Raw genomic sequence first — 13,206 nt, 5'->3', positions numbered from 1 at the left:
AAATGATAAGCTTTGATGTGATCTCTCTCTCCCCCTTTGACATCAATTTCCAAGAAGGTTTTTCTGGAATCTGTCGAATGGGTTTGGTCCTTGAGTCACAGCACAAGGCAAATGATAAAAATGTGATGCTTGTAGAGGACAAGATTCATTGAGTGGAGCTGGATCAGAAGAATCACAGAATAAGTGACAAACTGATTTTCCTGTTGTGAAGTCGGTGGCACCGAGTGGTATGCTTCAGTTGTACCGAAAATAACTAATCGGTGGAACCGAGTTCATCGCAGAGAAAACACTTGTCACCTCAGCTTACTAGAATTAAGATTTCACAAAGATTTGCAAGGAATTTTACTGAATGATATGCAATGAATTTGATGCAGAAAATGCAGAGCAAACAGAAAGAAATCTAGATGAAGTTTTTTTTTGAAAAGGGGAAACAAATATACATGAGACAAATGCAAAAACACAGAAAAGAACACAAGAGAACTTCATCTAGAGATGGTCTGCGACAAAGTCACCTATGTTAGAGTATATTGACTTAGGAGTCAAGTGAGATCACTTGATCATAGGTCATACTCATCGTTTAAGCTCAAAATGGGGTTACCATTTTTCATTTAAGCATCTTGATGTATTCACATCTTGTCGAGTTGCTTTAGCTCATCGCTTGGAGTAAAGCTTCTCTAAGATGGAATAACATACATTGGTTGGTGGTGATGTCCATGTAGTTGAACTTGTGTGGCTTCCTCAAGGTTGATGTAGCTCATCAAGAGTTGGGAGCACCACTTGGAATTTGAGTCCATATACCTACATGGGTTAGTTCTTGCAAGGAAGAGCACTTGTGTATCCAAAAATGACAATCATGAAGCTTAACATAGAATTTGTCAAAGGATATGTTTGAGTGGTTTCGTGCTTCCTTGGCGTCAACCACCTTTGTGTAGAGACTTGGTGATGTAGAGATTGCTCAAGATATGAGTAGGTTACTACCTCATGGAATTAGATTCATCCAAGTACCTACATGGGTTAGATAACATGCAAGATGCAAATGTATCCAGGACACAATGTTTTCATCATAAGAGAGATATCAAGGATTAGTCATAAGCTCATGTCTTGCATGTATCCAATGGAGTTTTCTACTCCAAGTTTGAAGCATCAATGATGTTCAATTCTCCTCTTAACCTGCAAAACACTTTCTCATCAAGAGGTTTAGTGAATATATCCGCTAATTGCTTTTCGGTGCGAACATGCTTAAGATCAATGTCACCCTTAGCAACATGATTTCGAATGAAATGATGACGAACTTCAATATGCTTAGTCCGAGAATGTTGCACATGATTATGACCAATTTTGATAGCACTTTTATTGTCAAAAAGCAATGGAACATGTTTCACATATATCCCATACTCTTTAAGAGTTTGGGTCATCCAAAGTAATTGAGCACAACATGAACCAGTGGCAATGTATTCCGCTTCGGCAGTGGATAAGGATACCGAGTTTTGTTTCTTGGAGGACCAAGACACAAGAGATCTACCAAGAAATTGACAAGTACCCGAAGTGGACTTTCTATCAACCTTGTCTACGGCATAGTCCGAGTCGGAGTAGCCAACAAGATCGAAAGAGGCCCTCTTGGGATACCAAATGCCAAAATTTGGTGTATGGATTAAGTATCTCACTATCCTTTTCACGGCCTTAAGATGGCATTCTTTAGGAGCAGCTTGATATCATGCACACATGCACACACTTAGTATGATATCGGGACATGAAGCACATAGATATAACAATGAACCAATCATAGAGCGATAAACCTTTTGATCAACCGGTTCACCATCTTTGGTCAAGTCAAGATGTCCACTAGTAGGCATGGGTGTAGACATACCTTTGCATTCTTGCATATTGAACTTATTGAATAAGTCCTTGGTGTACTTTGTTTGAGAAACAAAAGTGCCTTCCTTAGTTTTCTTGATTTGCAAACCAAGAAAGAATTTGAGTTCACTCATCATTGACATTTCAAACTTCTCCGACATTAGCTTCCCAAACTTTTCACTAAAATGAGGGTTAGTTGAACCAAATATAATATCATCAACATAAATTTGGCATACAAAGAGTTCTCCATTAACCCTTTTAGTAAAAAGAGTAGAATCAATTTTCCCAATTTCAAAGCCTTTTTCAATAAGGAACTTGGTCAAGCATTTATACCACGCTCTAGGAGCTTGTTTAAGACCATAAAGAGCTTTGTGAAGTTTGTAAACATGATTGGGTTTCTTAGAATTGACAAAGCCGGGAGGTTTCTTAACATAAACTTCCTCCTCTATTTCACCATTTAAAAAGGCACTTTTAATGTCCATTTGGTACAAGGTGATATCATGATGATTAGCATAGGCAAGTAAGATGCGAATGGACTCAAGTCTAGCAACGGGAGCATAAGTCTCACCATAGTCCATACCTTCGACTTGTGTGTAGCCTTGGGCGACGAGACGTGCTTTGTTGCAAACTACTTGTCCATCTTCATCTTGCTTGTTGCGAAACACCCATTTGGTACCGATGATGTTGTGGTTGTTGTCGGGCTTCTCAACCAATGTCCAAACTTGGTTCCTCTCAAAGTTGTGTAGCTCTTCATGCATAGCATTTATCCAATACGGATCTTCCAATGCTTCTTCAACCTTCATAGGTTCAATGCTAGAGATGAAAGAATAGTTTTCACAAAAGTTAGCTAAACGAGTTTTAGAGCGAGTGATTCTCCTGGTTTGAATATCATTGTAGATTTGCTCGACAGGATGGTCTTTAGCAATTCTTGCTCGAACTCGTGAAAGCTTTTGCTTGGATCTTGGTTGAACTTCTTCTTCATCTTGTTCTTCTTCTTGGCCTTCTTCATTGTTGGCGTTGTCGTTCTCTTCTTGTGGTGGAGAAGGAGGTTGTTGACGTTCGTCTTGATGCACTTCCTTGTTTTCTTCATCTTGGTGTGTCCCACTTGTGGATGCTTCCGTATCAACTCTTGGTTCACCTTGTCGTGAAGTAGAAGCTTCCACTTGGACGGATGAGGTACTCTCCTTCACCTCTGTTGGACGGACCTTGCCAATAGACAAGTCTTGGATTGCTTCCGAAGGATCTTTATCTCCTACATCAATTGGCAATTGCTCTATTTGCGAGCCGTTAGATTCATCAAACTTCACATCTACCGACTCTTCAACCTTTCGGGTGAAATTGTTGTAGACACGGTAAGTGTGAGAGTTTGAGCCATAACCTAGTAGGAAACCTTCATGAGACTTAGGAGCAAATTTAGAACGACAATGCTTATCAAGAATGTAGCACTTTGAGCCGAATACTCGAAAGTATCCAACTTGGGGTTTGTTACGGGTGAGGAGCTCGTATGTCGTCTTGCCGAGTAGCTTGTGAAGATACAAGCGATTTGTTGCATGACAAGCTATCTCAACCGCTTCTGCCCAAAAGTGCTTCGGTGTCTTGTACTCATCAAGCATCGTTCTCTCCATTTTGATGAGCGTCCGGTTCTTCCTCTCAACAACTCCATTTTGTTGAGGTGTGTACGTAGCCGAGAACTCGTGTGAAATCCCTTCTTCGTCAAGAAAGGTGTCCACATTTGCGTTCTTGAACTCCGTTCTGTTGTCGCTGCGAACCTTCTTGATCTTCATTTCAAATTGATTTTGGGCCTTCCTAGCGAAGTTTTTGAAGATCTTTTGGACCTGCGATTTATCATCGAGAAAGAACACCCACGTAAATCTTGAAAAATCATCAACTATAACTAGACCAAAAGAATTTCCTCCGAGACTCTTGTAAGAGTTGGGACCAAAAAGATCCATGTGAAGTAGCTCGAGTGGCCTCCTTGTGGTCATGATGTTCTTCACGGGATGCCTTCCTCCAACCTGTTTACCTGCTTGACAAGCACTGCAAAGTCTATCCTTATCAAATATGACATCGTTAACACCAAGGATATGATTTCCTTTAATAAGCTTGTCAAGGTTTCTCATGCCAACATGACCCAATCGTCTATGCCACAACCAACCTTTTGAGGATTTAGCAATGAAGCAAGTTTTAGGTTGAGCCTTTTTAGTGAAATCAACAATGTATAGATCACCTCTACGTATACCGGTAAAGACCATTTTATGATTGTCTCGACGAAACACTTGGCAATCTACTTCAGTAAATAGGACATTGAAACCGAAATCAGCAAGTCTAGATACTGAAAGTAAGTTGTAGCCAAGAGATTCAACGAGCATAACATTCTGAATGGAGCTATCATGTGGTATGGCTACCTTACCGAGGCCAACCACCTTATCCTTTGAGTTGTCACCAAAAGTGACATACTTTCGAGGAATATCATTTTCAGCAAGCTCACGAAACATGTCTTTATCTCCGGTCATGTGATCGGGACATCCACTATCAAGAACCCATTCCTTTCCTCCTGACATATATTCCCGGTTTGCCATAAGACCAAAATGTCTCATTGCATCATCAAGATCGAAGTCACTATCATCATCCTCATCATAGTATCCATGTTCAACATCGTCATGTGGTGGATCAAATCCTAGAGAGGGTAATTAATTAGTATGAGTTTGACAATAATCTCCTCTGTGAATTCTAGTAGCTTCGGAAATGATATCGCTAATAATTCCAACATTTCCTTTGGCACGCATAAGATTTGTAAGTTCAAATAGACGATCACCAAACATAGGATCACTAGTATTCATCTTACTCAAAGCAATAGACTTATGAAGAATTTCATCCAGATTTTTCAAGGAATAATTTGGAAAGCGTTCCTTAAGAAATTTCCATATAGTGTAGGCACACTCAAGAGTAGGCAAGTTCATAATCAAGTTTCTAGGCAAGCCTCTAGTGATAAGATTAACAGTTCTAACATTCCTAATCATGTCAATTGACACATCAAGAGTAGGATGCATAGGATCAACATAAGGGGCACAAGGACTAGCAATGTACTTGTTCAAATGATATTGATTGAAAATTACAAGCATCTCATTTTTCCACTCATGAAAATACTCTCCATCAAGAATAGGCACTCTATGTCTAAGACTCCCCAAAGTAGACTCATCCATCTTACTCCAATGGTGATTAAACCAAGGCAATGGAGACCAATGCTCTGATACCACTTGTAGGACCTTGAGAAGAGGTGTCTAGAGGGGAGGGTGATTAGACACTAAGTACGAAAGTTGCAGTTTTTAACTTCTTTAACTTTAAGTGGAGTATAGGCACAAGTTTAACATTCACAACATATAGCAAGCAAGCATGCAAAGAGTATATGAGCAGCGGAAAGTAAAGCATGCAACTTGCAAGAATGTAAAGGGAAGGGTTTTGGAGGATTCAAACGCAATTGGAGACAGGATGTTTTTGGCGTGGTTCCGATAGGTGGTGCTATCGTACATCCACGTTGATGGAGACTTCAACCCATGAAGGGTAACGGCTGCGCGAGTCCACGGAGGGCTTCACCCACGAAGGGTCCACGAAGAAGCAACCTTGTCTATCCCACCATGGCCGTCGCCCGCGAAGGACTTGCCTCACTAGCGTTAGATCTTCACGAAGTAGGCGATCTCCTTGCCCTTACAAACTCCTTGGTTCAACTCCACAATCTTGTCGGAGGCTCCCAAGTGACACCTAGCCAATCTAGGAGACACCACTCTCCAAGAAGTAACAAATGGTGCGTTGATGATGAACTCCTTGCTCTTGTGCTTCAAATGATAGTCTCCCCAACACTCAACTCTCTCTCATAGGATTTGGATCTGGTGGAAAGAAGATTTGAGTGGAAAGCAACTTGGGGAAGGCTAGAGATCAAGATTCATATGGTAGGAATGGAATATCTTGGCCTCAACACATGAGTAGGTGGTTCTCTCTCAGAACTGGTAAGTTGGAAGTGTAGGTTTGTTCTGATGGCTCTCTCCACGAATGAAGAGGAGGTGGAGGGGTATATATAGCCTCCACACAAAATCTAATCGTTACACACAATTTACCAATCTTGGTGGGACCGAATCAACAAACTCGGTCAGACCGATTCAGTAAATAATGTGACCGTTAGGGTTTTCGGTGGGACCGACATGCAACTTGGTAGGACCGATATGGTTAGGGTTAGGGCATAACGTAATCTCGGTTAGACCGATTACACAAACTCGGTTGGACCGATTTTGGTAATTAGCTAACCAGAGAGTTGGTCAAGCAAACTCGGTTGGACCGATTACGCAAACTCGGTGTGACCGATTTTGGTAATGAGTCAACCAGGAAGTTTGCATTGTAATGTTGGTAGTACCGATTGCTCAAAACCGGTGAGACCGATTTTGATGATGGACATACACAGAGAGATACAATCCCATCTCGGTGAGACCGTGATCCCTATCGGTAAGACCGATTTGCCTAGGGTTTGTGGCAGTGGCTATGACAGACGAACTCGGTGGTGCCGGATAGAAAGAATAGATGTGACCGATTTTGGCCTTAGGTTTAGGTCATATGAGGATGTGAGAAAGTAGTCGAGGGTATTTCGAGCATATCACTAAGCACTTGAAGCAAGAGGCTCATTAAGCAACACCTCATCCCTCCTTGATAGTATTGGCTTTTCCTATAGACTCAATGTGATCTTGGATCACTAAAATGTAAAATGAAGAGTCTTGAGCTTGAAGCTTTAGCCAATCCTTTATCCTTAGCATCTTGAAGGAGTTCCCACATCCTTTAGTCCATGCCACTCCAATGTTGAACTTGTCTGAAAATATACTAGATAAAAGTGTTAGTCCAACAAGAGATATGTTGACATTAATTACCAAAACCACCTAGGGAGCACTTGTGCTTTCAATATGCTTAAATAGCACCCAGGTTTTCAGCAAAGATCATAACTAACCATGCAATCAATAACACTTAGAAATTACATTCACTCATATCAATGGCATTATCAACTAGCGAGCAATAATAAAATATTTCAAATGCCAACACTTTGTCAAAACAATCATGATATAACATGACAATAATGGTATCTCACTAGCCCTTTCTGAGATTGCAAAACATAAATACAGAGCACCTCCAAAGTTCAAGCAACAACTAAAGATTGTAATTAATGGTAGAAGAGATCCAATCATGATGCATCCAACATTAACTATGCACAATGCATGAGGATGACAATAGTGCTCTCGGGTATGGTGCTTGTTTGAGAAGGCAATGACTCAACATAAAAGTAAAATAACATGAAAAGTAAATAGATAGGCCCTTCACAGAGGGAAGCAGGGATTTGCAGAGGTGCCAGAGCTCAAAGCTTAAATCAGAGATAAATATAATTTTGGGAGGTACACCCTTCCTGTCAATGTAACGACCAAGAGTTTTCAATATCTTCTCTGCTAAACACATTAGTGGCGGTTCCCAAGCGTTAAAAGTAAAGTTTACTCCCCCTCCACCAACAAACACAAGCCATGGCTAGCCGAATCCACGTGTGCCTTCCATACCAACAACAGTCCCGGGGTAGTTTGGTTTAATTATTTGCATTTTTTGATTTTGAGACTGGGCATCCCTATTACCACCCCTCTCGTGCAAGGACGAGTGAATAAACACTCATCATGAGAATAACCCGCTTAGCATGGAAGATACTGACCACCCCATGTCGCTCCATGAGCTGTCTAGGCACCCAAAATAGATGTTCATTTGAAATTTTAGAGGTGGCACATGCAAATTTACTTGTAACGGTAGGGTAATACCGCATATAGGTAGATATAGTGGACTCATCTGGAATAACTTTGGTTTAAGGCTTTTGATGCACAAGAAGTACTCCCGCTTAGTACAGGCGAAGGCTAGCAATTAGATTGAGAAGCGACCAGCTAGAGAGCGGAAACGGTCATGAACATGCATTATGAATAATTAACATTGAATACTAGCATGAGTAGTATATAAACACCATGAACATAAATATCATGTGGAGGCTATGTTGGTTCTCATTCAACTACATGCGTGAACCTGTGACAAGTCAAGCCACTTGAAACATTCAGAGGAGGACGCCATATCATCATACTACATCAGAATCATTTTAATGCATGTTGACACTCGAGATAAATCATTATCCACTCCTAGCTACTTAAGCATGGCATGAGCAACTATAAATCTCTAATTATCATTGCAAACATGTTTAATCATAATATGTCGAATCATGGATTCTGAGTTAAACATATTTACAAAAATAAAAACAAGTTGAGTTGATACCCGCTTTTCCTTGCCACAGTCACTTCATCAAATATCGTCATTATTGCCTTTCACTTGCATGACCAAATGATATGAAAATAATAATAGTGCAAGAGTGCCATGGACTAAGTTGGAATCTGCAACATTTTATTTAGAGGAGGAGACCATATAATATGGGCTCTTTGTTAGATCAACAATAATGCACGCGAGAGCCACTCAACATTTTCATCTGGTCTTCCCCTTGGTATGACTCAACAAAAAGGAAAAGAATTTAAGAGAAACACACTGAAATGTTTTTGGAGTTTTAAGTTTTTCTTAAAAGGAAACAAATTACAGAAATGAAAACAAGAACGAGAAAAGCTATTTACACGGGAGAGCTCCCTACAAGCAAAAGAAGAAGTGAGAAATATTTTTGGGTTTTCTTTTAATACTACAACTAAATTAAAACTGAAAAGAAAAACCATAAAGAAGCAAGAAATATTTTTGGATTTTCTCAAAGTTTTTCAAACACACAAGAAGAAAGCGAGAAAATAAAATTAACATGAATAATACAATGGAAAAGTGTGGACACCGACAACTGGAATGAAATGTGTGAACATGAATATAATGTCAGTGGAAATACATACTCCCCCAAGCTTAGGCTTCTAGCCTAGCTTGGTAATCACCACCCATAGCCTGGATAATAGTCAGAGTGATAACTCGTGGAGGCTCCCAGTGCATCCTCCTCAGCCTGGCGAGCAGCGTCGACTGCCGCATTGTACTCGCGCGCCTCGCTCTCAAGAATGTAGTATCTTCCTTTACTCTGATAATCAAAGAGAGCAGGTGCAGGCAAAATAACAGGTACAATGGTTTTTTATTGAACATCAAGTTGTAGTTATAGTTAGTGGTTGTGGCCTTAATGAACTTATGGTGCTTCATGGCCTCAAAGTCTAAGTACTAGGTAGGTAGGATAGGATCATTAGGCCAAGGTGACACACCTAGCTCCTTAGCTACACGGGAGGCATAATCCCACCATAAAAGTGACCACTATCAGCATTGCGTTGCAACCTCCATGCAACGATTGCTCCAAGACTGTAACGTTTAATTCAGGTTAAAGTAGTGTGTATGAGGCTCAAGTCTGGGGCATAGAGGGTACTGCAACCTTGTTTGCCCACGATGCATTTGCCATTAAAGAGTGCAAAGTATCGGATTGATGGGAATTATATACTTTTTATTCTAGCTTATGCCACTCCTCTATCCTCACAATAACATAGAGTAGTTAAAAATATCTCATACTCATATTTTTGTGGTTCATCCAGCGAACCCCAATATGGAATTTTACATGCAACACATAATGCTTCTAGAGGCATGATGAAGGCATTATCATAAAGGCTATATGAAACTCTAGACTCATGAGAACGATATTTAAATTTCTTAGTGAATGTCTGTGTGAGGTTGAGATGCTGGATGCACTTATCTGCGATGAAGGGGGCGAGCTCAGTGTTGTGAACATATTGCTCAAATTCTTCCTTAATCCCTGCACCTATCATGAACCCGTTACACGGCCATAGGCACTACTTGGTATCGGCGTCCCGCATCAAGCTTGCACTCGGCTCAACATAAGACTATCTTATAGAGCTCCCACTTGATGATGCCTCTGAGGACCTCCTCCTTGAAGAACTTTTAAGAGGTGCATTTTTATTTGCGAACAATTTCTGAAATTTTTTGGGACGCAAAATGATATCAACAAAACTTCACAAGATTGATAGCAACTACTCATATAGATGTCTAGAGGCTATATCAAGCATTCAAACTACTTGGAACTCCAAGAATTCAACATGCAAGCTCATTTACAACAGCACCAAGAGTGGCTAAATACTCAAAATATAAACCACTATAACAAAAACTAATTGGAGCAATGGAGGAGTCACATACTAAGTAGCAATCCCCCCAAACAGTTTCGAAAATGGAGCTTCGAGCAAAGAGATCAAAATCCGCGAATTTGAGAGCAAGAACACGAGAGAGAGAGAGAGGGAGGGAGAGAGAGAGATGGAGTGATTTTTTTCTGGAGGTAGGTGATGATATGGGCTAAGGGGATAAGTAAGGGGGGCGCGTGGGGCCCACTACCCACCAGGGCGCCTGGGGTAGCTGGCGTGCCCTGGTGCCTAGTGGGCACCAGGGGAACCCCCCCTGTGATGTTATTTATACCAAAAATTCTTAAATATTTAGAAAAAATCATGTCAAAATTTCAGGTCATTCTAAGCACTTTTTAAATCTGGCCACTTTTATTGCATGGAAAAACGAGAAAATAGGATATTCATGGCATTTTATTGTATTTAACTAAAAATAACAGAAAACTAAAGGTAGTGAGGGAAGGTTGTGCTTACTAAATTCATCGACCACATGCCTCTAAAAAATGATCCATTAAAAAGGTTGATCAAGTCTTATTAATAACCACTTTCGATTAGCATGAACCCGAAGAATTTTCATGAGACACTAAGTTACCTTAATATGGATATGCATCTCCCCAACAATAAGTGTTGAATATTTCCTTTTGGCAGTAGGAACAGGGAGTTGAAAACTTCCAATAGTGATTGTTGGAGATTTTTCAATAACATTAATACCATTAACTTGAAATTGTTTCTTTGGAAAGTGCATTGTATGCTCATTACCATAGATATTAAAAGTGACTTTGCTTTTATTACAAGCAATAACAGGCCCTACAGTATTCAAAAAGGGTCTACCAAGGATAATCGACATGTTGTCATCCTCGGGCATCTCAAGTATAACAAAGTCTGTTAAGATAGTAACATTTGCAACAACAACAGGCACATCCTCACAAATACCGATAGGTATGACAATTGATTTATTAGCCATTTGCAATGATATTTCAGTAGGTGTGGGTTTATTCAGATCAAGTCTTTTATATAAAGAGAAAGGCATAACACTAACACTAGCTCCTAAATCACATAAAGCAGTTTTGACATAATTTCTTTTGATGGAGCATGGTATAGTTGGTATTCCTAGATATCCTAGTTTTTAGGTACTCCATCCTTAAAATAATAATTAGCAATCATGGTGGAGATTTCAGCTTCAGGTATTTGCCTTTTATTAGTGACAATGCCTTTCATATATTTAGCATAAGGGGCCATCTTTAAAATATCAGTCAAACGGGTATATAAAAAGACTAGCCTAAGCATTTCAGCAAAGCGTTCAAATTCTTCTTCATCTTTTTTCTTAGATTGTTTAGGTGGAAAGGGCATGAGTTTCTTAATCCACGGTTCTCTTTCCTTGCCATGTTTTCTAGCAACAAAGTCTCGCTTATCATAACGTTTACTTTTAGGTTGTGGGTTATCAAGATCAACAATAGGTTCTATTTCAACATAACTATCTGGCTCTTTTTCATTGTCCTATTGAGCATCTTCAAGAACATCAACATTTTCATTTTCATTATCACTAGGCGAATGTTCATTACTAGATTGAGTTTCAGCATCAGAAATGGAAACATCATTATTGTCTTCAGAAGGTTTTTCAATTTCAGGTTCACTAGAGGTATGCAAAGTCCTATCATTTTTCTTTTTCTTTTTTCTTTTTAGAAGGACTAGGTGCATCTGCATTAGTTCTTTGAGAGTCTTGTTCAATTATTTTAGGGTGTCCCTCGGGATAAAGTGGTTCCTGAGTCATTTTACCTCCTTTAGTTGCTACTCTAACGGCATAATCAGTCATATTATTGTTCATTTCACTAAGAAATTCTCTTTGAGACTGAGCAACTTGTTCTAACTGAGTTTGAACCATAGAGGCATGTTTTCCTACACCCCTTACATCATTAGTGATTCTAAATAACAAGTCACTCAAGCGAGCAATCATATCAGAGTTTTGTTTCAATCATTTCATGACATTTGCATTGAAGTAATCTTGCTTCATTATATAGTTGTCAAATTCATATAAGCACTGACTAGGATGTTTATTATAAGGGATGTCACCTTCATCAAACTTTAATAAATAATTTACCTCTACCACCGGTAGTGGTGGTGTGTCAAGTCCATGTATTTGTTCAATAGGTGGTATATTCTTAACATCTTCAGCTTTAATACCTTTTTCCTTCATACGTTTCTTTGCCTCTTGCATATCTTCAGGACTGAGAAATAAAATACCCCTCTTCTTCGGAGTGGGTTTAGGCGGTGGCTCGGGAAGTGTCCAATCATCATAATTCTTCAATATATTATTCAATAACTCCTCAACTTGTTCAACAGTTCGTTTCCTGAAAACACAACCAACACAACTATCTAGGAAGTCCCTAGAAGCATCAGTTAGTCCATTATAGAAGATATAGAGTATTTCATTTTTCTTGAGAAGATGATTAGGCAAAGCATTAAGTAATTGGAGAAGCCTCCCCCAAGCTTGTGGGAGACTCTCTTCTTCAATTTTCATAAAATTAAATATTTCCTGTAACGTAGCTTGTTTCTTATGAGCAGGAAAATATTTTTCAGAGAACTGATAAATCATATCCTAGGGACTACGCACACAAGCAGGAGCAAGAGTATTGTACAATAACTTAGCATCACCCTTTAATTAGAAAGGAAATAAATTAAGGATATAGTGATAGCGAATTTTTTCCTCATGAACAAATAGGGTGGCTATGTCATTTAGTTTAGTAAGATGTGCCATAATGGTTTCAGTTTCATGGCCATGGAAATGATCAGATTCAACCAAAGTAATTAACTATGGGTCAACAGAGAACTCGTAATCCCTATCAGTAACAAAGATAGGTGAAGTAGCAAACTTAGGATCACATTTCATTCTAGCATTCAAAGATTTTTTCTTTCAACTTGACTACTAATTTCTTAAGATCGTCTCTATCCTTACAAGCAAGAAAGTCTCTAGCTACCTCTCCATCCATAACATAACCCTCAGGTATCTCAGGCAATTCATATCTAGGAGAGCTAGTTCTAATAGGTGTTTCATAATTCTCAGTTTCTGTAATTTCATAAGTTTCAGCATTCTCAATATATTTAGCTCTAGCAAGTTGTTCATTAAGAAATTCACCTAGCGGCACAGTCTTTT

The sequence above is a fragment of the Triticum aestivum genome, chromosome 2B (assembly GCF_018294505.1).
Source record: "Triticum aestivum cultivar Chinese Spring chromosome 2B, IWGSC CS RefSeq v2.1, whole genome shotgun sequence".
Lineage (NCBI taxonomy): Eukaryota > Viridiplantae > Streptophyta > Magnoliopsida > Poales > Poaceae > Triticum > Triticum aestivum.
The sequence above is the reverse complement of the archived record's forward strand: the minus strand, read 5'-3'. Positions refer to the sequence as shown.